The sequence below is a fragment of the Schistocerca americana genome, chromosome 7 (genome assembly GCF_021461395.2).
Source record: "Schistocerca americana isolate TAMUIC-IGC-003095 chromosome 7, iqSchAmer2.1, whole genome shotgun sequence".
Classification (NCBI taxonomy): Eukaryota; Metazoa; Arthropoda; class Insecta; order Orthoptera; family Acrididae; genus Schistocerca; species Schistocerca americana.
The window spans coordinates 105,968,766-105,992,487 of NC_060125.1; positions in this window are offsets into that span (position 1 = coordinate 105,968,766).

The following is a 23,722-nucleotide window of genomic DNA, read 5'->3' on the forward strand; positions in this document are numbered from 1 at the left end:
TGTTATGAAAGTAGAAGCTTGTGCCTAGTAAACACTCGAATACGGAAGATATTACAAAAATAATCTAGTAACTACACATGACTTCCAGACCGGTATTCAACTACTCCGATGTGGAAAGCAGCCTGAGAACCACATCCACGGTGACCGGCACAATAGACGTTATCATCAATGCGCTGGGTGGATTTGATACAGGCTAAGTACCCCCCCGAAATCCCGAAGTTACATGCTAAAGCGCGTGCCTGTCCGGTTGGAGTACTGAACATGGAGTGCAAAATAAGAGCTGCATTAAAAAAATTTACGTTTGAGGTTACAGCGGGACTATATATGCAACCCACTGCGACTCCGGTGCTGGTATTTAAGTACCAATTCGTAGGTAACGGGATAAGCGTGGCCTTCGAGGAGAAACTTTTTGTTGGCGCCTTATATATCTTACGTACTGCTTCAGCGATTGTTAAATATTCGTTTCATAAATTCACGCATATTTTCCCTGGTTTGACCATTATTTATTTAAGTTCAGTACATGCGTCGCCTTGCAGTACTGAGTCTGCAAAATAAATCGCGCAGGAGATAGGCAACCCAGCTTACATAATCTACAACTGGGGTCAGTAATGTGTGTTAGGTTAGCTCAGTTAAAGTAGTAAAGGAGTTTTGCTATTTGGGGAGCAAAATAACTGATGATGTTCGAAGTAGAGAGGATACAAAATGTAGACTGGCAATGGCAAGGAAAGCATTTCGGAAGAAGAGAAATTTGTTAACATCGAGAATAGATTTAAGTGTCAGGAAGTCGTTTCTGAAAGTATTTGTATGGAGTGTAGCCATGTATGGAAGTGAAACTTGGACGATAAATAGTTTGGACAAGAAGAGAATAGAAGCTTTATAAATGTGGTGCCACGGAAGAATGCTGAAGATTAGATGGGTTGATCATATAACTAATGAGGAGGTATTGAATAGGATTGGGGAGAAGAGAAGTTTGTGGCACAACTTGACTAGAAGAAGGGATCGGTTGGTAGGACATGTTTTGAGGCATCAAGGGATCACCAATTTAGCATTGGAGGGCAGCGTGGAGGGTAAAAATCGTAGAGGGAGACCAAGAGATGAATACACTAAGCAGATTCATAAGGATGTAGGTTGCAGTAAGATCTGGGAGATGAAGAAGCTTGCACAGGATAGATTAGCATGGAGAGCTGCATGAAACCAGTCTCAGGACTCAAGACCACAACAACAACAGTTATGGTTGTGACGTCTCCCTACTCCTTAATCAGTTATTGTGGAAATTACACCGTATCTCGAGTGCACCCAACAGAAATTGTAATATATATGAAGACAGTAACTTATTCTCGAAAGAACAGTTACTGTTTTCAATAAGGCTACCATTTCCAAAGATATCTCACACCGATTAGAGGGAAGATGCGTGGAACAAGCGATTCCGAAAAATAACTTACTCCTCTCTTAGTACTCTGCTGTTGTTACACTTATTGTTGTCTTAATTGACAGGGTAGTGCAATCGTTCACGTAAAGCAGTAGGAGAAAGGGGTATGTCAAGAATCGTCTAGGCCTCAACAACTCAAATGAAATGAATTAGGATGGTTTATAATTACGGTCGCCAGCCCAGTAGGTCAACTGCTATTCAATAAATTACTAATGACCTGAACAGCAGTTGTTTGAATTTATACGGAAACAACTGCGTGGCAGCAGAAGGCGTACGCATACGTAGTTAAATAAAATAATAGGAATAAATGAATACTGCAATGAAAGACTTTAAATAAAATCGTGCAATTATTAATACAAGCCAATACAATCAGGAATAATTATATTTAGAAACATTACGCATGATAGCTACTGACATATATTTGGCAGTAATTTACATTTATTTTTATTAGCATACTCAAAGTGAACAGCGGCTCTGATTGTTATGCAAAACAAACAGTTAAATATATGAGGCATTTCTAAAAGGTGCATTTAATTAAGTTTCAAACAGTAAAGGAAACTTGCAGGTATTTTTAATTTACTTATTCAGTTCTTTCCTCTCTTGCACGACACTCGGATTAGCACATGCAGGAAAAGTTTGGTCTGTTTCTAGGTTGCAAAGACTTAGGTTAAACGATATAATAAGATAACTTTATTGTCTCACTTATTATTTGCAAAATGATCAAAGTAAGGTGACTGGGTAATGCCTCACAGTTTCCAAACGACATGAATGATTTTATGCGGTCTTACAGTGTTTCATAATCGTCGAGATGCTGTAGTAGTCGGTGTAGACGACAATGCTCCAGCAACTCTAAATGTAGCCAGCGCACTTTCATTAACTACAGCAGACTAAGCGGAAGGATGTTGATGTAACAGGTGTTTCCTTCATCTGCCCACTCTTCCCATGGAACAGATATTCCTGAGATATATAGTAAGTGGCTTTACATAACCACAGCCACACAGAGCTCGCTCTTGCACTTCCAACAACTTCCATCGCTCACCTCTGCCGGCCTCGGTGGCCGAGCGGTTCTAGGCGCTTCAGTCCGGAACCGCGCGACTGCTACGTTCGCAGGTTCGAATCTTGCCTCAGTCTTGGATGTGTGTGATGTCCTTAGGTTAGTTAGGTTTAAGTAGTAGCTCTAGTGGACTGATGACCTCAGATGTCAAGTCCTGTAGTGCTCAGAGCCATTTTTTCGCTCAGCTCTCAGTGAGTATCCTGTAGCTCGTTCGCTCTCCGACGTCACATCACGCCGACCAGAGACTAATCTCTCTACCTGGATGTTACTCTTTTATCATTGGCGATTACACAGTATGATTACAGTGTTTTACACTAATAATTCTGCGTTACGTAACACAACGTTTGACATATTTGCATTACAAATAAATAGGAAATGTTTACTCTCTTACATAATATCGATTACACAATACACAAAACAAGTGAAAAAGTTAGGTCACAAGCTGTAATAAGAATAAAGCCGGATTTCCGCCAGAAGAACAAATCGATGTGAATAATATTTCATATACGTAATGTTATGCTGTTACTACGGCATGAGCTTCAGACACCCTTTCGGAAAGAGCCAAGGCATATACAGGCTAGGTCCTACTAGTTTAGGACAGCACCTCGGAGTTGCAACAGAGCTAGCGCACCAACCTGTAAGGTGGCGTTCTGCCGTCAGTAGTTGACTAGGTTGCTACAAGTTGCAGCACAGTGCGGCATTCCTTCAGCCGACCATGCGATGCGAGTCTAACACTTGGCATAAAACACTCAGCCAGAGGAAGTGATAATGTTATCGCCGGCCGGAGTGGCCGAGCGGTTCTAGGCGCTACAGTCTGGAACTGCGTGACGGCTACGGTCGCAATTTCGAATCCTGCCTCGGGCATGGATGTGTGTGATGTCTTCAGGTTAGTTAGGTTTAAGTAGTTCTAAGTTCTAGGAGACTGATCACCTCAGAAATTAAGTCCCATAGTGCTCAGAGCCATTTGAACCATTTGAAAATGTTACCAGCTTATCAGGTATCATTACCCTGCATAGTCAGACTTTTGAGTAGCGCAGCCTCTGCGCCAGTAATCGATCGAATATATGGCCGTTTCAGCCTCATCGAACAGAATCAACAACTAGGTGAAAACGGCGATCAGTTAGTCGTCAGCTATCCTTCATGATTCTGGCCTTCAAACTGCGTCCGTTGTGGTGAGGCTTCCAAAGACTGCCATCGTCTAACAATCCAGCCAGTCCCAGAGCGTCCTGGGTTCGAAGCGGGGCTCGCCACGCACGACATGTTGCAGTCGATGGGTGCCACCTAAAAACCAACACAGCCACCTAGTCTCGCTGCTTCGCAGAGCTGACGTCTGACTGGAACAGCCTGGTAGCTTCGCACCGGCACCCGTAACTGACTCAACATATGTCATGTACTGGAAATTAGCTACAAATAGTAACTGGGTTGCTGTTCTTGAAGATTTGTATGGGATTCAACAAATAATACAGAATGTTGTAACTATCTGATCTTTGTTAGCGTGTTAGTTCATTATTTTCTTGTTGGATCTGCAGCTGATACTGACATGCAACTGAAGTCTCAACAACAATAATAACGAATGCTCCTGTCGGGTGAGCATTCTTGACTCTGCACTCGCCGTAGTACTTGAGAACATACACCATAGCTTCCTCCAACGTATTTCTGCAGGCAGAATCTGCCATCCCATTACATCACACTCAGAAGTATCGGCGCTAAAACAGCATGAATTATTTTAGAATCTACAAGTCGTACATTCTTTGGCTTGCACCTATGTTCCGCAGATGTCGCAGGGTCGGCAGGGTTACAATAGGATTTGGCATTGTTAATTTAAAGGGGTGGCTGGTTGCCCTTCCTGCAACTACCCTCCCGTGACGGAATCAGTGTACCTCAGCTGTCTGCATCTAGTATAAACCATGAAATAGTGTGAAAGTGTCTCAAATGTCTGTGAGTCACGTAACAGAGGCGGGATGTGGGGACCAGACCGGTATTCACCTAGTGGGATGTGGAAAACTGCCTAAAAACCACATCCAGGTTGGCCGGCACCTTGGCCCACCTCGTTAATCTGCCGGTCGGATTCGATTCGGGGCCGCCGCGCCTACCCGAGTCCAGGAAGCAGCGCATTAGCGCTTTCGGCTGACGGGGCGGGCATTTTACGATCTACAAGTATCGTGCATAAAAACAAAACAGCTTATTCTAGATTAAATCTAATCTAGGTACTTCAGTATAAAGGATAAAACGCGCTTTAAACATCGCGTTGTGTGAGTGCCACAGCCTTGGCGCCCTAATATCGACTGTATCTGTTCTGCGATCGTCTCTGGACCGTTTCTGGGATACCAGGCGACGCCTGCCAGCTACAGGCTGCGTAACCAACGGCAGACGTGGATATGGAGATGTGTTCAGATAGCTATGAGGAAGTGACTTGCAGGCAGGGATGTAGGGAGTTCGAGGATTGGGTTTACTGAAGATGTGTGAGCGCTCTGTTGAGCCAAACATAGCTGGAAGGCAGCGGCAACCGGGCCTGCAAAGTTTTACTGGCACCATCACGCCGATTATAGTTTACCTCTCAGCAACTCGGCCGTTGGAGGGAGCGAACCTGCTCGGGGAACCTCTACGTGCCCATTTTGTGGACTACATTGCGAGGACTTTTGTTATGGTTAGTAATTTCTTTCTTAAACGATGTGTGGGCCACTGCAGCCTGGTTTCTTTCAGATTTATCAGGTGTTTGTGGTGGTTCCCCAATCCGCTCTTATGAGTGAAAGTCACCCGTTTGTATTTTGCGTGTGGGCTCTGTACAGCCGAATTTCTGATTATGTATTCGTAATTTGCGACTGAGTTCTTTGTGTGCCCAAGTCGAGTTCTCTATGAAATCATTCTGTAAGTAACCTGCATGGTGTATTACTTATCCATTGCTCGCCACGCTCTTTTAATTTAATGGTATATGGTATGTAATTAGAATATTGCTCAAAGCACTTACTGTTGAGGCAAACTGTAAACCATTTTTCTGACGTATTAAAAATTCAATGCTCGCCAGACTTCTTTAATTGATTGGTGGTTTTGGTATGACATTAGAACATCGTTTAATGCTTTCAGTGTTTGTCAGATTGGTTTCACTCATTGTTATTCTGCATTTCATTGGAAAACTGTTTAACTCTATCAGCGTTTGCTAAACATGTTTTATGCATTCGCGTTTTATGTTCCGTTAGAGTACTGTGCAATGCTGTCAGTGATTATTAGATTCGTTTTATGCATAGGTGATTTATATTTTATTAGAATAGTTCTTAATTCTACTTATATGTGAGTATTACACGACAGATTAGCGATTTTTTAATGCGGTATTTATCAGGAGCAAACACAGAAAGGAGCTCATTGTGTGCTTTAGTCTGGGACATCATTGCTTGCATTGGTCGGTGAATGTCTCATCCATAGGTGAGGAAAGAATTTACTTTGGTAAGGCAGCTGGTCAACTGAGTCTAGTAAGTCCCTATTACTTGTCATTTTCTGTTTTCCGAAAAAGCCACATGTGTGATAATTATCTTGTTATTCGTTTATTTTCCGTTTCAGCCCACCGCGCTTAATTGGTTCCGTTTGTATATTCGGGCGGCTATTGATGATGTTTGCTATCCTGTAACCTCTTGATATTTTGTGTTTTAGTTTTGTATGACTTGGTGCAAGTGATTATATGCCGTCTAAGTAAATCTATGCTTTACGCGGTCTTTGATATGAGTTTAACATGACGTTTTGCTCGGCCATTGAGCCATAAGGCTCTCAGCATTTAAGATTAAGATCCTACGAAACGTTTACTAATTTCACGTAATTAATGTACACCCTGAGGTACCTTCCCCAACTGCAAAATTTGTATGACCACCGGCTGTTAAGTCAGTTACCCTCTATCTGTTTTAAATACTACTAAAGTTTCTTCTAGTGAAGCTCTGTTCACTTATGATTGGTCAGTGTTATCGCAAACTGGTCTTTACAGCCGGGGCGTCGTGTTCCTTAAAGAAAATTTCATGCAAATTTTTCTTATTTGAAACTGCTTCGCCGTGATATATATCATGTGGCCTTGTGCCTTGTGTACACTTGCCCAGTATAACTAATTGCTCGATTCACTGGTGTTCTTGACCTGTTATTCTGTGTTAACAACATTCACTGCAACTGCTTAATAAATTAAACTATTTTGGTTTCGCCTCGGGAGACATTTATCATTGCAGCTCAAGCTAATAGAAAACGCCAAAAAGTAATTAATGTAGAGTAATGAAATTTATGGAATGCATTTGTCCATGTGGCATTTCTAAGTGATTAACATTGCAAAATCAGAGGTTGATGAAATGGCGAGTTAACTCTGGTGCATCAATAATCAGCGAGCGGTGCGGTTCTAGGCGCTACAGTCTGGAACCGCGAGACCGCTATGGTCGCAGGTTCGAATCCTGCCTCTGGTAGGTTAGTTAGGTTTAAGTAGTTCTAAGTTCTACCCCTAGCAGTTGAGTCCCGTTGTGCTCAGAGCCATTTGAACCAATAATCAGCATAACTACCAGATTGTTAAATGAAAGCTTGCTAAGTTACATGCATCGTGTTGTACACATGCCAGATGTCAGTAACTGGGATTACGTTTCATGCCTGTTGCACATCGTTGGTCAATATAGGGATGGATAACGGTATTTCAGGATGACGCTGGAGATGTCCTATATGTGTTCGACAGGAGACAGGTCTGGTGATCGAGCAGGGTAAGGCAACACGTGGAAACTCTGCACAGAATGCTGGGATACAACAGCGGTATGTGGTCGAGCGTTATCTTCCTGAAAACACCCCGTGGAATGCTGTTCATGAATGGCAGAACAGCAGGTCGAATCACCGTACAAATCTGCTGTCAAGTTGTGTGGGATAGCCACGAGAGTGTTCCTGCTGCCATACAAAATCGCACCTAAGACCACAACTGCAGGTGTTGGTCGATGGTATCTAGCACGCGAACGGGTTGGTTGCAGCCCGCAACTGTGCTTCTTCTAACCGACATACAGCCATCGCTGGCACCGAGGCACAACCGGGTTTCATCAGAAAACACAACACCTCCACCCTGCTCACCAATGCGGTCAGGCTTGACATCACTGAAGTCGCTGATGGCTGTGGTTTGTGGTCAGTGTAATGTGCAGAGCTGTCCTTCAGTAACCAATCTGCAACACCTCGTTGTGTCAAATTGCTGATGCATATGCTGTGCGATGTACCAGAGTCAAACGCGAAACACGATTGTCTTCCCCGTCGGTAAAGCCACGTGGCCGTTCGCGGTCTGGTCTTCTTGCGACAGTACACTATCTTGACCGCAGCTGCCAACACTGCCGTCAATCATATACCCGTGCTATATTACTGCCAAGTCTTCCTGCAGCGTCGCTTAAGGAACATCCAGCTTCTCATACCCTATTACAGGACCTCGTTCAAACTCAGTGAGGTGTTGATAATGGCATCTTTGTCGCCTTAAAGGCATTATTGACTAACTTTAACTCACCACGTTCAGTCTAAATGTAGCGAACGCTCACGACAGCTACAGCGTGTGTGCGAAACAAACAGAATTTGCATCCTCACAGTGGTGATACTAGCGTCAGTCTTAAGCGATTGGCGTGAAATTACAACAGATCATCTCTCAGATGCAGAAACACGTCTACCAACTATCGTTTATGTCGTCCAGCTCCCTCATGTTGATGGGAATTTTTTCCACCAGTGTATAGTTTTTTTCTTGTTCAGTTACCTTTCTTGTTTTCTCTTCCCTGTTGGTATCTTTACTGCAACTACTTAATACTTTAAATTCTTTTAGCTCCGCTGTGCGAGAGGTTATCTTTGGGCCTTAAGCCTATTGTGCAGCTGCTTAGTGTAATCATAACCTTATACTATCGATGGACTTGCATTGTGTGTTAACAGCAACGAGGTAGCTCAATTAATAGTTTTATAGCAACTGATTAGTATTTGAGTTACTCTGACAATTTCATTTTGGCCTCTTAACATGTGGCGTTCATTGACCTTTTTAGTTATCATCTCACGTCCATGCATATCATCCGTTGTATTGTGTATTTTTTCTCATCGTGAGGTGTTTGACATTTTTGTGATAGTAAATTGTTGATTATATACCCTTTTTTGTGGTCACAGTATCGTTCCCCTCCCCAACCAGATCCGTACTGCTTCAGTGGTAACGGAATACGATTAACATTGAGTGGCAGGGGTTCTGAACTTATGTAGCGGTAGGATAGAATAATATCACTGTGTTGTGTGTTTTGATGTTTCAGAATACCATTGAGAGATGAACTGTACTGGGCGTATTCCAGCTCGAGTATGAGTGGCTGTCTGGTGCAGGCAAACAGGAGACAGTTCTTGCAGGGCGCACTGAGTCGAGACCTTGTCATTACGATTAACACCGTGGCTGAGGTGGGTGACGTCTCTTCGGTTTGTGGCTGCCTCCTTGCTGGTCTGAAAGCCTACATTGTGTTGCTGCAGGGTAGTATTCCCACCCATTCTCAGGTGTTCAGAATCACTGAACGCTGAACAGAAGGCTGCAATCGAAGAATTGCGTGATAAGGTTACCCGTTTGCAACTCATAGGTAGCATGCTCAATGGGCAAGAGAACGTGGATTGGAGTGATTTGGTGCTGGGTGACTTAATGTGTAGGTATCTACAACTGTTCCGACGATGAGGTTGATTCCAATAAAACCTTTAGTGAGAACCTGGTCAGGTACTTCACCGTTGTCTGTAAAACCTGCTAAGGTCAACCTTGCCTTGGCCGTCTTATGTCCAGTGAAAAGGCGAGGATGGTCCACGATCGAACTGAAGCTATTCATCTGTTCCCCAGGACCAAGGATAAAGATGAAAATGATTAACAACTCCGGACCGCTGGCTGCGTCCCTTAACTGCGTTGGAAAGGTGACCATTTTCAGTTGGGTGATACTCAACAGGTATCTCTCGATGCTTTGAAAACAGCGATGGCTAGTCCAACCATCCTAGCTATACCTGACGGAGAATTTATCTTGCAGACAGATGCCTCCAATATTCGTGTTGCAACAACCCTCCTCCAAGCAAAGAAGGGAGAGAGAAAGCCTGTTGTTTATACCTCCAGGTCTTTACCCATGGCAAAAGGCAAATAATCACTATACAGCATAGAAGCGTTATTCCATACTGCTTGGCTTAGGACGATTCGCCTTGAACATTGCCATTCCACTAAGAAATCGACAACCAGACTTCAACATAGATGCTAACTGGACCATGGAAGATAAGAAAAATAACCCAATGGGCTGTGCGGACATCAGCTTTCCGTTTTAAAGCTCACCACACAGGGACTACTGCTAACTCCCTTGCCGACACCCTATACCAAATATTCCAATACGAGTCGTTACAGTCGATCTCCTGCAAGACGAGGAAGAAGCGGCTTGCGTGGTGACAGACGTTGGGAAGTTGTGGAGCTGTTTGGAAAGTAAGCGAAAAAGCAGGATGGTGATCCTCAGTTACGGGAGGTAAAACAACGGCTTAAAGAAGGGGGAAAGGTGCCAGGATATTAGCTTAACACAGATTCCGAACTGCTACTGCGGGAAGAATAAGATCTGCCTGTTCCAGGAGCTGATTCCTCTGGTATTTAAGTACTTTCATCATTCCGCATGTGGATGGCACCTGGGGATATACCATTATGACGATTATTGAGCACCTCACTTGGCCTACGTTTTACGGCGATATCTGTAAGTTAGCAGGCCAGTGCGAGGAATGCTTGGGAGCGAAATCCAACTCGAATACTGGAGTGTACAAGCTTAGCTCTGATAGGGCAAATCACCCTAACAATAATGTGTTCGTCGCTTATCTAGGTCGCCTACCACATACAAAACCAGTTAATCGGCACGTATTGGTGTTGGTGGATGCCCTCTCACGTTTTGTCTGGCTACTGCTGACAAGGGAACCTCCCCATTGCACCCCCCTCAGATTTAGTTATATAAGTTGGCACAGTGGATAGGCCTTGAAAAACTGAACACAGATCAATCGAGAAAACAGGAAGAAGTTGTGTGGAACTATGAAAAAAATAAGCAAAATATACAAACTGATTACTTCATGCGCAGGATAGGCAACATGAAGTATTGCAGGCACGGTAGCTCAGCGTGCTCGGTCAGATGATTACGTGCGCTCTGTAATAAAAAAACTGAGTCAATCGATCAACAACGAACATAAAAGGATGTCTTACGACGCCCGCGCCGAGCAGATGCAACGAACAAAATGAGACTTTTTTTGAAAAAAAAAGGAATATGTGAGTTCAGGAGCGCCGTGGTCCCGTGGTTAGCGTGAGCACTTGCGGAACGAATGGTCCTTGGTTCAAGTCTACCCTCGAGTGAAAAGTTTAATTTTTTATTTTCACACAATTATCAAAGTTCAGGCACTCACACATAATCAACTTCGCTCTCCAAAATTCCAGGACATGTTCAGAGTTGCTAGGACATATGCAGGATTTGACGGTCTACCCACGGAAAAATTTGAAAACGTTAAAGACATATGTTTTGACAGAGCACAGGGAAAACTGTGCGACGGTGAAACTGTTGCATTCATTTGCTGCAGTTTATGTGACAAACACTTATGCTTTCATCACTTTTTTGGGAGTGATTATCACATCCACAAGAAAACCTAAATCTGGAAAGGTAGAAGAATCTTTTTACCCATTCGCCAAGTGTAAAAGTTAGGTGGGTCGACAACATATTCCTGTCATATGTCGCACATGCCGTCACCAGTATCGTATAGAATATATCAGACGTGTTTTCCTGTGGAGGAATCGGTTGACCTATGACCTTGCGATCAAACGTTTTCGGTTCCCATTGGAGAGGCACGTCCTTTCGTCTACTAATCGCACGGTTTTGCGGTTCGGTCGCAAAACACAGACACTAAACTTATTACAGTGAACAGAGACGTCAGTGAATGAAATTAAAATATTCACTTGAGGGAAGACTTGAACCAAGGATCTCTTATTCCGCAGGTGCTCACGCTAACCACGGGACCACGGCGCTCCCGAAACGATAGTAACCTTGATGTTACCTATGCTACGCATGGACTACTCAGTTTGTATATTTTGCTTACTTTTTCATAGTTCCACACAACTTCTTCCTGTTTTCTCGATTCATCTGTGTTCAGTTTTTCAAGGGCTTTCCACTGTGCCAACTTATAACTAAATCTGAGGGGGGTGCGATGGGGAGGTTCCCTTGTGAGTAGCGCAGGTGCTAGAAGTGTAACCATTATCATGTTAGTCACAATTCTCTGTCTATGACGTCCTATAACTTAATGGTAACGACATTGTGCCTGGTTTTGCGTCCCTTGAATTTAAGAGGCTGTGTTTACCATCGCTGTTCCTCATGTAAGCTCCGTTCCCTGCTACTCACAAGCCGGCCGAAGTGTCCGTGCGGTTAAAGGCGCTGCAGTCTAGAACCGCAAGACCGCTACGGTCGCAGGTTCGAATCCTGCCTCGGGCATGGACGTTTGTGATGTCCTTAGGTTAGTTAGGTTTAACTAGTTCTAAGTTCTAGGGGACTAATGACCTCAGCAGTTGAGTCCCATAGTGCTCAGAGCCATTTGAACCATTTTTTTTTACAGAGCCTCCTCCAGCTAGAACAGTTCCCTGCTGACATGCAGGGTCCATGGATTCATGAAGTCGTCTCGGTACCCGTACCCGTCCATTTGCTCGACACAATTTGAAACGAGACTCGTCCGACCTGGCAACATATTTCCAGTCATCAACAGTGCAATGTCGGTGTTGTCGGGGCCAGGTGAGACGTAAAGCTTTTTGTTGTGTAGTCATTGAATGATTCGTACCCTCGCACTTGTTCATGACCGAACACTGAAATCCGTAACAATTTGAGGAAGGGTTACACTGCTGTCGTGTTGAACGATTCTCTTCAGTCGTCGTTGGTCCAGTTCTTGAAGGCTCTTTTTCCGGCCGCACCGATATCGGGGATTTGATGTTTTACCGGATTCCTGATATTCACGGTACACTCGTGAAATGGTCATATGGTAAAATCCGCACCTCATCGCCACCTTGGAGATGCTGTGCCCCATCGCTCGTGCACCGACTGTAACAACGCGTTGAAAATCACTTAAATCTTAATAACTTGCTATTGCAGCAGCAGTAACCGATACAACTGCGTAATACACTTGTTGTCTTACATAGGCGTTGCCGACCGCAGCTCCGCTGTATTCTCTATTTGAATACGCATGCCTGTACCAGTTACTTTGGCGCTTTAGTGTAATTTTATGTAATTAATTTCTGTATCCTTTAAAACCTCCGTGCCTACATGGTTGCATAATCTGGAAACAAAACTAAGGTTGTCATGAGAGGAGGACGATGTAAACATCAAGAACATACCCCAGAGAGAAAATGCCTAAAGCAGGCTCAGTATCGGAATAGCTGCTAAGGCAGATGTAACAGAGGTCATGCAGCGTACTCAGCGACAGTGGCCTGCATTCGCTCACTTATCTCGATGTTACTTTTGGGTTGGCCCATTTATTCCTCTGATCAAGGCCCTTGATTCTGGCTGAAAGTGCATACCTAGATAAAAGTGTCCTATGTGTAGATGGGCTTATATGCTGGATGAGCGTGGTGTACAAGAAGCAGCCCTGTTGGTACCTTTATGATGGTGGACTGGCTGATACATTCAGAGGAAGACGTCAAAGGCATTACCAGTCGACGACTTCTGCAAGACATTCTCCATCTTGGTCTTGAGGGTATGGACTATCTGTTCAGCCTCTGCAATGGAGGCATGGTGACAAGGGCTTTTGGTCAAATGGTTGACACCGTTGTGGTGACAGAAGTCCTGAATTGAGCAGGCGTAAATTTCTGCCCATCTGGTGCCACAGTGCGAGATGCCCAATCAGTAGCAAAATCCCTCTCAACGACTCTGGGAGTAGTAGGGTAATAGTCTGTTGCATGCATGCGGCAAATGGAATGTTCGAGATGGTCTTCACCACCAGTAGCCACACAGCACCCCGAAATGGCCCCACCAAAATGATGTGGACCCTCTCCCATAGGGACTCAGGGTGGGGCTATGGCAAAAAATGTTGAGCTGGGGAACCTTGCTTGATAGAGCAGGAGGGGCACATGCATTCAGTGTCGGCATTGATGATGGGTAGTAAACGTGTTGCCTAGCCAATTCTTCCATGTGCTTCACGCTTGAAGAAGTAGGAGCGCATTGCAGAATGAAGACCTAGCAGTCAGAGTACTCCACTGCCAACGATACGACACGCTGCCTGGTATTGAACTGGTAGCTCAGCCTGAAATAATTGGAAAAAACAGAGAGAGCTCTGACCATTGCTTCTGGACTGGCGACAAACCCTTACACAGGGTTGGTCACTGAACGATCTCGAGACGACCTCATTAGCGTCAGTGGGGATGGGATTCATTCTAGGTTGTTTGGAGCTCTTTATCCAGAGCGAATCAAACAGCTTCCTTGTGATCGAATTCTTCGCCAGAGTGAAGGAGGAGGACGAGTTCAAAATGGTTCAAATGGCTCTGAGCACTATAGGACTTAACATCTGAGGTCATCAGTCCCCAAGACTTAGAACTACTTAAACCTAACTAACCTAAGGACATCACACACATCCATTCCCGAGCCAGGATTCGAACCTGCGACCGTAGCAACACCTCGGTTCCGGACTGAAGCGCTTAAAACCGCTCGGCCACAACGGCCGGCGAGAAGTACGGGACAGGGCGTCTGCACTGGCATGTTGGATGGTGTGGGGAAAGTGGATTTCGTAATGGTAACCTCTGAAAAACACTCTCCGATGGCGAGCAGATTGCAGTGTCTTATCCAAGAGCTTGGACTTATGCCTGAACGTAGAAGTCGAGAGTTTATGGTCAGTCAATGGGTGACACTTGTTGCCATACAGCTACACATACGAGGGCAATCCCAAAGGTAAGGTCTCCTATTTCTTTATAAGTACAGAACTCTGTTTGCGTGGCAGTTGGTCACACTCTTATGAAGAACGCTTCACGCGCTGAGGCGCTGTCTTGGCTTGGCAGTCGTTGAGAATGGAGCTCCCGTTGAATGTTACCGCCAAGTGCGAATTGCGCGCAGTTATTCGGTTTTTTTTTTTTTTGTTTTTTTTTTTTTTTTTTTTGACCTCAGGGAGTCACACCTAGTGATACGTGGCTGGCGACCACGGGGCCCCGAGCTGAGTCCTGGCATTGCTTCCACTTACTTATGCCAGGCTCCTTACTCTTATCTTTCCTATCTGGCCACCCTCGGCCAGCTCTTGTTCTTTTCCGACCCTGACGCTATTAGGCTTCGAGGGCTAGGGGTCTTTCATTTTCCAACCTATACTTCTCATGCAGCGTCTGACCCGGAGCGGGCGGCTGCAAAAGGCGTCTGTATCCCATGTTAGGGGCGGCCTCCAGAACTGCGGAAGGCAACGGAATACCACCGCAGATTATCTTCCCTGCATAATGCAGTCTCCATTTTATGCACAAAAAATGGCTTCCTCTCATGTTAAATCAGTGTCCGGAGGTAAAATAGTCCCCCATTCGGATCTCCGGGGGGGACAACTTGAAAGGAGGCAAAAAATCAAAACGAGAATTGGTACCTGGAATGTCAGAACTCTGCTACAAGCAGGAAAACTAGAAAACCTTAAAAGAGAGATGGAAAAGAATCATATGGACCTCGTAGGAGTTGCTGAAGTAAGATGGAATGGACATGGAGAGTTGCAGTCAGATGAATATGTATTCTACTACTCAGGAGGAGAAGTAAAAGGAATTAATGGAGTAGGAATGATTATGACAAAGGAATTGGCTAAATGTGTGGAATATGTAGAGTATGCAAATGACCGGGTTATTGGTGTAAGGCTGAAAGGAGGACAAAAAGATTTACTGATTGTCCAGGTGTATATGCCAACTTCAGAACATGATGACCAAATTGTAGAGGAAACGTACAATGTAATAGAGAGAATAATGGACGAAAATAAAAAATGCTGCAAAATAGTAATGGGAGACTAGAACGCCATTGTGGGAGAAGGGAAAGAGGGAAACATAGTAGGCAGTCATGGTCTTGGAAAGAGAAATGACAGAGGTGAATGGTTAATTGACTTCTGCAGGGAAAGGCAGCTGATAGTGGCAAACACATGGTTCAAGAACCATAAGAGGAGGCTCTACACTTGGAAATCACCAGGGGATAAATATAGAAACCAAATCGATTTTATACTGGTAGAAGAAAGATACAGGAATGGAATCAAGAAGGTGCACACATTACCAGGTGCAGATATTAATAGTGACCACAACTTACTTATGGCAGAAATAGAAATAAGATTGAAAAAACTGAAAAAGGCGACAATGGTGAAGAAATGGGATCTAGAGAAGATAAGGTCCAACAAAGAACAAATTACAGAAATGCTGTCTCGGGACTTTCTAAACACATTAAGAGACAAAGAAGCACCTGATAATGCCAACGAGTACTGGAATATCCTGAAAGAAGGAATCATTAAAGCAGGACATCAAAATATAGGATATGTAAAAGGGAAAAGGCCAAAAAAACCATGGGTCACACAAGAAATGATTTCCAAGATGGAGGAGAGAAGAAAATTGAAAAACAAGAACACTGAAGATGCAAGAAAGATATACCGAAGGTTAAATAACGAACTGCGAAGAGAAACAGAGCAGGCTAGGAAAAAATGGCTAAAAGAGGAATGTGATGAAATTGAAGAACTGGACAGGAAAGGAAGATACGACTTACTATACAACAGAGTAAAGACTATGACATGGGAACAAAACAGAGCAGGAAGTGCTACTATGGAAATTTTGAGTAAAGACGAAGAGGTAGTGTATAAAGATCGTGACGATGTCCTCCAGAGATGGGAAGAATATATAAAAGAACTATATGACACAAATAGCAAACCAGAAACTCTGGAACTTGAATCACACAACAGTGTAAGTGATGAAGAGAAAGGACCGACCATCATAATGGAAGAAGTAAAGTCTGCTATTGCTGCAATGAAAAATGGCAAAGCAGTAGGTACAGATACAATACCGGGAGAAATACTAAAATGCTTGAACCACAATGGAATAAGAGAAATATTGAGGTTATGTAATAAAATATATGACAGTGGTGAATGGCCTGAGGACTTTTTGACAACAGTAATGATTCCATTGCCGAAAAAACAAGGAACCAAGAAATGCAGCGAGCACAGGACAATCAGCCTCATTTCACATGCAGCCAAAGTGATGTTAAGAATAATTAATAAAAGACTTGAAAAAGTAATAGAGGAGAATCTCGGCGAGGAGCAGTTTGGCTTTAGACGGAATACGGGCACCAGAGATGCAATAGGGCTCCTACGAATCTTAGGAGAAAGGTTTATTGAAAAAGGAAGAGACCTATATATGTGCTTCATCGATTTAGAAAAGGCATTTGACAATGTGGTTTGGGACAAGCTGGCGACTATTATGAGGGAAAAGGGAGTGGACTGGGAAACCAGAAGACTTATAAACTCATTGTACCTTAATCAAAAAGTTTCAGTTAAAGTGAGAGGAGAAAGTACAAACTGGATCAGACTAGGGAAAGGAGTAAGACAAGGATGCTGTTTATCACCTACTCTTTTCAACCTGTACTTGGAAAATATGATTGACCAATGCTCATTAGATGACAAAGGAGTAGAAATTGGAGGAAGAAGAGTAGGGTGCTTGAGATTTGCTGATGACATGGTCCTTCTAGCCACAGGGGAAAAAGAATTACAGGATTTGGTGGACACCATTGCAACTAACGGAAAAAAATATGGAATGAAAATTAACACAAATAAAACAAAAGTATTGGCAATAGGAGGAAATAAGGAACTAAAATTGTGCTGAATGGAGAAAAACTAGAACAGGTGCAAAATTTTAAGTATCTTGGAAGCAGGATAGACACCGACTGGAAGTGCACCACAGAAATTAAAACAAGGATAGCAATGGCAAAAGAGGCGTTTTATAAGAAAAGGAGAATCTTCTGCAGCGGTATGGACAGAGAACTCAGAAAGAGACTCATAAAATGTCTTGTATGGAGTGTTCTTCTATATGGCGCTGAAACATGGACTATGAGGAAAAAAGACAGAGAAAGGCTGGAGGCTTTTGAGATCTGGACATGGCGGAAGATGGAAGGAATAAGTTGGATGGACAGAGTAAAAAATGAAGAGGTACTGAGAAGAGTGGGAGAGAAAAGGCAGTTACTAGATGTAATAAAGAGAAGAAAAAGAAATTGGATTGGGCATATATTAAGAAAAAATGACGGACTGATAAAAACAGTTTTAGAAGGTTATGTAGAAGGGAAAAGGAAGCGAGGAAGGAAGAGATTCCAGATACTGGATGACATGATGGACGGTACAACATATAGCAGCCTTAAGAAGGAAGCAATGGATCGCAGAAAATGGAGAGGCAAAGGACCTGCTAATATAGCAGATAACTGATGATGATGATTCGGTTTTTTAAAGCAAGGGGCACTGCACCGATTGAAATTCATCGCCAATTGACGGAAGTGTATGGTGAGTCGTGCGTGGATGTCAAAAATATTCGCAAGTGGTGTAGAGAGTTTCCAGCTGGTCGGACCGAAATTCACGACGAACAAAGGAGCGGGAGACAGTCAGTTTCTGCCGAGACAGTGTTGAAGGTTGAGCAAAGCATGTGTGAAGATCGTCGGATCACCCTGGACGATCTCTGCACGTTGGTTCCTGAGGTTTCCCGAAGCACCGCTCTCAGAATTTTAACGGAAACATCGAACTGTCGGAAGGTGTGCGCAAGATGGACGCCGCGCATGCTGACTGATGGCCACATGCGGCAACGAGATGATGCTTCCCGCGCTTTCCTTTACCGCCTTGCTGCCGAACAGGACAACTTTCTGGACTCAATTGTCACTGGTGACGAAACCTGGGCATACCACTTTACACCTGAGACCAAGCAGCAGTCACACCAGTTCGTAACTTTCTGAACAGCATGGCGGCGAGCTGACAAAAACTGCCACAGCGCCTACAAATATGCATCGGTAGAAATGGTGATTATGTCGGAAAATAGCTAAATGCTCAAGCTGTAAACTGATGTAAACCATTGCAGAAATAAACAGGTCTGCGTACTTATAAAAAAATAGGAGACGTTACTTTAGAGATTATCCTCGTAGAACTTCTTGATCCCTCAAATGATAGCTAAATCCTGCGTCTTAACCTAAGAATAGTTGAGCTGTACGACGTTTTGGAGGTGAAAACAGTTGGGAGCTTCGAACAACATGACAGACTTGCGTAACAGAATAGCCGCAATTCCATAGTGGTACTCGTCCTTAGCCAGTGTTAACACCAGACCATGAGTTTATGGTACCAGTCTAGGACCTGGCTTGATACAATTCTTAGGAGCTGAAAAACATGTCGACAGGCAGATGACTGATACTAAAATGTAAACTTTCACGGCCGGAAATATCATGTCCATTAGAATTATCCGGGCTGTTATGCCGTGGTCGGTTGATGAATTCTGTGGTGATTCCCAACGTTTCGTCTCCGACTGCGGGAGACATCTTCAAGGGGGTCCGTAGCTTGATGGAAGGTTCAACACACACACTGGCTCGCTACTGACAGTAGCAAGCCAGTGTGTGTGTTGGACCTTCAATCAAGCTACGGACCCCCTTGAAGATGTCTCCCGCAGTCGGAGACGAAACGTTGGGAATCACCACAGAATTCATCAACCGACCACGGCATAACACCCCGGATAATTATAATGCACAGGCAGATGACTGCATGAATCTGACGTCCTCCTTGTACAGCTTATTGGGAGGTTGTGCGATCTGCGCCACTTAGGGAATAAACATGGCAGAATACCTAATTTTTCCTAAAAATGATTGCACCTGTTTGAAGTTGGTTGGACTGGCATATTTATGATCTCATCAGTGTGGTCGCTCTTTATGAGTAAGAATGTGTTGCAGGAATTTGACGTCGGGGGTAGAGTGCACTTTTCCAAGTGGCAAAGTAAACCATTTTACCGGACTCATTTAAAAATGATTTGAAGATTCTTGTGATGTTCCACGTTAGTCACCCACATACGCCCACGTAATGATAATGCCGTGAATATAGTTGTAATAAAGCATAATACTGTGAATCAACTCTTTCGAATGTTATTTACCTGTACAAGACGAATGGCGCGTTTATTACTAGCAACACCTTCGAAGTCTCATCAAACGGAAGTTTAAGGTAAAAGTCCTGTAGATCAAATTTAAAAAAAAATCTGAACCGTCTCACAAATACAAAAAAAAAAAAAAAAGCGAGCGATTTCTGAAAACTTTAGACACCGCCGAAGGTTACAAGGAACTGTGGGCCACGAAGTCACGTGCACAATGCAGCATCGGTTCAAGTATCTCCTTATAAGAAGTGCACAGCGCGGCGATATAGGAGAAAGGCACTATGACTGACACTAAATTAACTTGGCCCTGTATTGTGAAACCAAAATTGTTAAATGGATATAAACGGTAAATGTCAACAGCAGTAGGGGAGCGCAGGACTAATGAGGTTGGTCCGCAATCAATGTCTTTATTCTTAGCTTTCAACGACAGTTCTCTGCGTAGAGGAAAGGACCTGTGGCGGTTAGACGCTACATGGTGCCGGGCCCGTCACAAACGAAGCGAAGTGAGCCGGCAATATGTGCCCTTGCTGATTTAGTACCCTTTCCTTTCGGTGTCTTGTCGGAACTCTACAGACTGACCGGGCAGCGTCAGAGACAAAGTGAGCTTACGTTTCAGAATGGAAACTGCCGGCTTTGCAGCCTCTGGCTGGATCCACCGCCGCGCAACGTTTTCCTCCTGCTGCCGCTGAGCATGCGGACTGTGAGCCACTTGGATACACTCGGCAGCCAGGTGAGCCGACTGCCCTTCCGAGCACGATGCCGTCATCCGACATCCGCTTCTGTTACGCTGGCTGCCGTACTCTGGTCGGGGGGGGGGGGGGGGTGAGGGGGGGGGGGGAGGCTGGATGTTCTTCGAAGTGTGGACGTACGTCTCAACGTCGAGGACGGTGGGCATCTCCGACCAGCCTGAACGTTACAAAAAAGCTTTGCAGCGCTCAGGAGCGAGCAGATCCACGGGCGTACTTCAGTATCTCTCGAGACGCTGGTGATCCGGACGCCCATAAACTCGGGTGAGATTTGGGTGCAGCAGTAGAGTATGATGAGTCAAAGTCATCGGTTGGCCGGTGCTTGGGATGGCAACTAACTACCTGGCAAACCAGACTGTCGTTTATCAAAGCCTGCAGAGGTTCTGCAGCAATTTCAAAAGACTTTGCAATATGAAGTATTTCATGAAGACTAAATTTGAATTTAGATAAAGCTTTTGCAGCCATCCCCATAACAGGGGTCAGGTACACAATCACATCTCTACTCAATGATACCGAGACTTTACAGTTCTGACACGTGAAACTGCACTTACGAGGAAAAGCCGGCAATTCAGCTGCATAAGCTGCGTACATTGTCCATGTTGCGTATGACACTGATTAAAATGGACCTTAGCAGCAACATGATCCTTCTGTGGTCGGTAGCATTTCTAGATGTAGAAATTTTCATTTGAATCTCTTCTACTTCTAAAGAACGCTGATCATAGGTCAACGACCCTAGTGAATATAAATGCTATAGTATGTCACGTGTTGCAACATGATCCTTCTGTGGTCGGTAGCATTTCTAGATGTAGAAATTTTCATTTGAATCTCTTCTACTTCTAAAGAACGCTGATCATAGGTCAACGACCCTAGTGAATATAAATGCTATAGTATGTCACGTGTTGCGTATTGAGCCGGTAAGAGCCGGTACTCGTTGTCTCTGAGGCTGGGATCGAGATTGTTGTTGTAGTTGTTGTTGTTGCTGTGACCTTCAGTCCAGAGACTGGTTTGATGCAGCTCTCCATGCTACTCTATCCTGTGCAAGCTTCTTCATCTCCCAGTACCTACCCCAAATTACATCCATCTCAATCTGCTTAGTGTATTCATCTCTTGGTCTCCCTCTACGATTTTTACCCTCATCGCTGCCCTCCAATACTAAATTGGCGATCCTTTGATGTCCCAGTGCATGTCGTACCAACTGATCCCTCCTTCTAGTCAAGTTTTGCAACAAACTTCTCTTCTCCCCAATTCTGTTCAGTACCCCCTCATTAGTTACGTGATCTGCCCATCTAATTTTCACCATTCTTCTCTAGAACAACATTTCAAAAGTTTCTATTCTCTTCTTGTCCGTTCTACATATCGTCCATGTTTCATTTCCATACATGGCTACACTCCAAACAAATACTTTCAGAAACGACTTCCTGACTCTTAAATCTATACCTGATGTTAACAAATTTCTCTTCTTCAGAAACGCTGTCCTTGCCACTGCCAGTCTAAATTTTATATCCTCTCTACGTCGACCATCATCAGTTATTTTGCTCGCCAAATAGCAAAACTCATTTACTACTTTAACTGTCTGATGTCCTAATCTAATTCCCTCAGCATCACCCGAATTAATTCAGCTACATTCCATTGTCCTCGTTTTGCTTTTGTCGAGATTAGGTCTCATAAAAGCTGGCTGAATTACACCAAATTTGAAACCAAAACACCGCTGCTAATTCTTGCAAACATTAACAAATGACAATCAATGTACAAGACGTATATGGTATTACGCAAACAAATGATCGAAAGAGAATTCATAAAACGAAGCTAATTACTACACCTTACCACAAGCGAGAAAAGATAAATATGTTGTAAGCCCAGACAGCTCATCAGTAGACATCACTACTGCCGTCTCACTACCTACCTGTCAGTCAACAGCAGACTCCAGCTGGTATCCCGTGAGGAGAACCATGTGATGGCATATGGAGAATGGTAGTAATAATTGAACCCAATTACACGGCACACTGTACGTTGGTTCTCTGTAAGTCGGTTAATGGTGTTTATCATCGCATCTCCGCCGCTGTACGCAACGGAAGTAAATGAAACAAATATGACGTCCTTGCAAAGCTACAACCCTTACGACAAGCAGATCTCACTGCAGTGCACGTTCCTGCTCATTCGGGCCTTAGGTCCAGTTCTTCTTTGCTTAAAAGCTGTACCCTGCTCAGAAAATGCTGTAAGTACGAATAACAGTTAGTAATTTACCTCACTTCGTTACGAAAAACTCTGCTCGAACGGAACATGATTTGGGGAGCACCCGTCTCCCGATGATGTAAGCGTGCAAGAGAGACGGACCAGTTTGAGAGGAAGTGGTCTCTACCCTGTTATTAGAATATACACGTCACTCAAGCAAATGGTTTACAGGGAACAAGTTATAACGAAAACTAAGTTCAATTTTTTAAGCTCCGGCTGTTATTGAAACAACTCTAAACGCTTCTTCCGATCAAAATCGTTCATAAATGATACCGCTATTACTCATTTCATGCTAAGAAGACGTTTTACAAACCGATCTGGTCTGGAATTGCTGGGTTAGCAGTTTGAGTATGGACAAGAAAGCGATTGGCTGGCGAAATGTGGCGTGCCTGTCTGTAATCTATGACCAAATGTTTCCGAAATGATGGCCAGAACAACATTTCAAAATCCTGTGTATCGTGATAAGTCTGAATGACACTGGCAACGTGCAGTCTCGAGTTACGTTACTGAAAGCTAACATCACGGATATCTCAAAAGTGTAGCATACTCTTCCATTCACCACTGTTCGACAAATCGAGATGTTGACAACACAGCTACATAAGGCGTTCCATTCTTGACGGAGCGCCACCGTACATGCAAGAACACTTCATAAGAATGAGCTGCCTCCACTGCTGCGTACGGATCTCACTTTGCACCACTGTATGGCGGGGTCGGCTGATTTCACAGTACTTGATCTTTCTTTGTAGAGGTTTGTGAAAGACTTCGTCTCGTGCCTCTTCTTCGACCAACGACGTGACTGAACTGTGACGGCGCATGGATTATTGTAAACCGTGATTCGATCAAATACATGTTAGGCGAGTGTTACTACCGTTTGCATGTTTGTCTAACGTCCTCTGGAAGGCGCGTTCCAGTTGTAAAAAGTAAATAAAAACTCTTATCCTAAGCGAAATTGTGTAAAACACATCGACGTTGTTTGTACTTGCACATTAAAGATACAACATTTTAAAATCGGATGAATTTTTTGAAAACAAAAACTTTGTAGTCAAGTGCGTAGCTTAATGTCCACACCTCGTTCCTACTCTCTCTTATCAGAAGTATCCAGACACGCCTATATCACGAGAGGCAGACTCGCCAGTATATATGACGCAGAGAGCACTGCGTTA